This window comes from Poecilia formosa, unplaced genomic scaffold (genome assembly GCF_000485575.1).
Source record: "Poecilia formosa unplaced genomic scaffold, Poecilia_formosa-5.1.2 Scaffold771, whole genome shotgun sequence".
Lineage (NCBI taxonomy): Eukaryota > Metazoa > Chordata > Actinopteri > Cyprinodontiformes > Poeciliidae > Poecilia > Poecilia formosa.
In genome coordinates, this window is record NW_006800710.1 from 10785 (window position 1) to 14218 (window position 3434).

At 37.4% G+C, this 3434-nt stretch overlaps 1 protein-coding gene across 2 annotated transcripts in view; it reads left to right on the forward strand.

Annotated features, from left to right (window-relative positions):
- Window positions 1-1163: 1163 nt before the first annotated feature.
- LOC103131472 (MAM domain-containing glycosylphosphatidylinositol anchor protein 2-like) overlaps window positions 1164-3434 on the forward strand; it is a 76414-nt gene continuing 74143 nt past the window's right edge. For both annotated transcript variants that reach the window (XM_016666678.1, XM_016666677.1), the window contains exon 1: window positions 1164-1566. The gene's annotated coding sequence lies outside the window, so the exon portion shown is untranslated. The remainder of the gene's footprint in view (window positions 1567-3434) is intronic.

A 3434-nucleotide genomic window follows, 5' to 3' on the forward strand; every position in this document is an offset into this window, starting at 1 on the left:
ACATTGGAAGAAAATAAACAACATATTTTCTTGCATTCAATTTTTTTATATATTAAAGATAAATGACTGATTTATCAACTGAGAATGACAGTAACTGTCAAACATTAAAATGCATCCTTTTCTTACTTTTTTCCAGAAAAAAATATTTATTAGAGTATACGTGACATCTGCTATTGACAACTAAGAGTGAAAATAATTCTAACAGTAAATAATTTTTAATTAAATACATAAGGTGTATCAATAAAGTAATAATCCAGACTGAGATATTTAAAAAAAGGAAAGAATTTATATATTTTTTTATTATACTGGGAATACTGGCCTCACAGAGTGTTTCAGTCTGCTAGTAAGACTGAGAAAACGCCAATGACTTCTGAGGCATCCTGGTTCACAGGCTAAAAAGGAAAAAAAAAATTATACAAAAGTGTAATACAAAATACATATATTTTTTCTTAGAACTCTGTTCCTCATTAATATGTTTATCATATGTGGAGTGGTCTTTACCTCTATTGTAAAATTTCTAATGTAGTTTCTATTCAGTGATTGATGATTTATGATTTATATACTATAAATTTTCATCCAAATTAGTGAATATTTCTATTGTAATGCAAAAAACAGAAGTAATATATACATTTGAATATTATGTTGACATGGCCTATGTTTAACAAGTGATCTTGTTTGTATTGTTAGGAATAGTTTGTCATTCAAAAAGAAAATGTATATGTGATGATGTATGTTGATATAAGATCCAACTGGAACAAAACTGGACATGTATGAACTTTATTAACCACTAAAGACGAGAGGAGCACCAAATTGTAATTAGACTCCACAGCGCACCCTAGGTTAATGTAACCAACGCTAAAATCTGACATAAATAGGAATAAATACTTGCCCATGTTAAAATCTGACATAAATAGGAATAAATAGTTGCCCATGTTAAAATCTGACATAAATAGGAATAAATAGCTGATTAAAAGTCTGTGAACTGAAAATAACGTTGCTGCCCCTTTAAGAAACCCGCGTGAGAGTCCCTGGGTGACGCTGCAGTGCACAAACCTGACGGAGACAACAGAGGAGGAATCGGAGGAAAAGAGGGTTGATTAATTAACGGAAAAAGTCGATATTATAGTTGAGAAAACATAATTTACCTGGTCAGAAACTGACAACTAAGTTACATCGGTTTTGGTGAGTTTTGTGTTCATTTTTTTACATTTTCACCGTGTTGTACTTTTCCTTTTGGCGGAGAGCTAACGCTAAAAATGTAGCTGTTTGCGAAGAAATGCTCCATCATAAACTGTTATCCAGTTAATATATTGAGTTTATGAAGAATAACTTATTTGTATAATTTGAGAATTTAAAAAGAGTTCTGTTGTGTTTGTGGCCCGTTAAACAGGTAAGGTTTTTTTGATCGGTTGGAAGCTCGGTCGGAGCGAGCATTGATCTGCCATATCCGACGTGCAAATTAACAGACGGGATTCAAGATGGAGAGCAAGACCTAGACCTTCAATTGATCTTCTCCATCATATCAGGGAGGGACTCTCCTGCGTGGGGTAATTCGCTGCCGGAGAGGTAGGAATATCAGGAACTAGTTCAAACTGAACTGAAAAGGATTGAGAACTTATTGAATTATTATCTTCTCTTTTTTTGGACTGAATAAAACGGAGATTTTTCATTGAACTGAGCACCTGAACTTACATTTGGACTTGAACTTGAATTTAAAGTGCAATACTTTGATTATCATATGTTTATGTCCCTGAATGTAATTTGAATAATTGTGGTCCACTTTGATTGAATTGTGTTTGAAGGTATTTCCTTACCTGCAAAAGAAAGGAAATTGAGTTAACTGACAGAGAAAAAATAGGAATCCTACAATAGGTGCAACCTAGGTAAAAGAGACTGCTCTAACTAACTTAAATTAATCCAACTAAAATAACCTAGGGGAAAAGAGACTGGCCTAATTAAATTAGATTAGTTTTACTAAAATAAAACGGGTGAACTAAAGAAAAAAAGAGGTAATTATATACTTTTTTTCAGTAGAGGGCGTGGCCGTGGCAGCACAGCGAAGCAGAGGTCACGCCACCGCCATACGCTTGGCTCTAGATTCCACATGTTTCTGCCCAGCTGCACCAAACTCACTAGGATGCATCCTTATTAATCCCTGAACAGGAATCCATAACAGCCGTTGATGGGCGTGGCCTAATTTCTCTACAGCGCCCCCTAGAATTTTTTAAATAATCAGCCCCAAGCCATGCTTCAACCTAGAAATATGAAACTTGGTACACATGTGCATAATGTCAGGACCTACAAAAAAGTCTCTTGGAGCCATGGTGCAAACCCAACAGGAAGTCGGCCATTTTGGATCAATAGCCGCCATTTACTGTTTTTCATAGACGTCACATCTGATCTAACTCCTCCTACAGCTTTCGAGATACAGACTTCAAACTCAGTCAGCAGAGAGTTGAGACATTAAAGGTGCAAAGTTATCACAGGAATTTTTGTATGTCAAAGCATATAGTCCCAAACTTTGACTATTCACCATGAAACATGAATGTGAAATAACTTCCAAATGCCAGGTCAGAGCTGCATCAGACTCATTATACCAGCCCTCATCACATTTAGGTGGCCAATTGATGACATCACCTTAGCCCCGCCCACTTCCGACAGGAAGTCACCTGTTTTTTCTACTGTATGTCTTACTTTAACTCTAATTCATATGGGTTTAATCCTGTGCAGACTGACATAAAATTATATGATGGTGAACTCTGTCATGATGAACTCTACTGACCCGTGGGGGCGTGGCCAAATGGCAGTCCCTCGCCATATTCATACGATCGTCTCTTATTCACACACGCATCATCCGATTTGCACCAGACTTTTTATGATTAACACTTGTGAACCTCTAAGGAGGCCAATAAAGTTTTAATTGTAATTTGACTCCACTGCGCCCCGTAGGTCAATAAAACAGCTGTATCATGGCCCAATCTGATCCAGATTTTTGGTGCATCGCCAGGGAGCGCTGCTGAAGACATCAAAGCGGATTGCCTGGTGGACAGGCGCACGAGCGTCAGCGGTGGCTGGCACGAGGCGGTGCTGGAACCCCCGCGGTGGCTATAGGCCTGAGCGGCGCTTGGCTGCGAGGGCCACTTGAGGCTCCGCGGAGCTTTAATTTGATCTATAATTTCTTCTATGCTTTTTTAGTTAAGTAGTTGACATTTAGTGATTTTTTTTATGCATTTGTTTTGTCTGGGTATATCATTGGTATTGGATTTAGTGTGGATGTGTACATTAATCCTCTTAAGTTTTTTTATTTTCTCTACAAATGGCAAATTCAATGCAGGCCCAGTTAGATTGAAGTTCAAGTGGTAATGTCATAGGAGGGTTTGTGAGCATGTCAACTGTTGCAAATAAAGCTTGAGCATTGTTAATGTTTTTGCTTA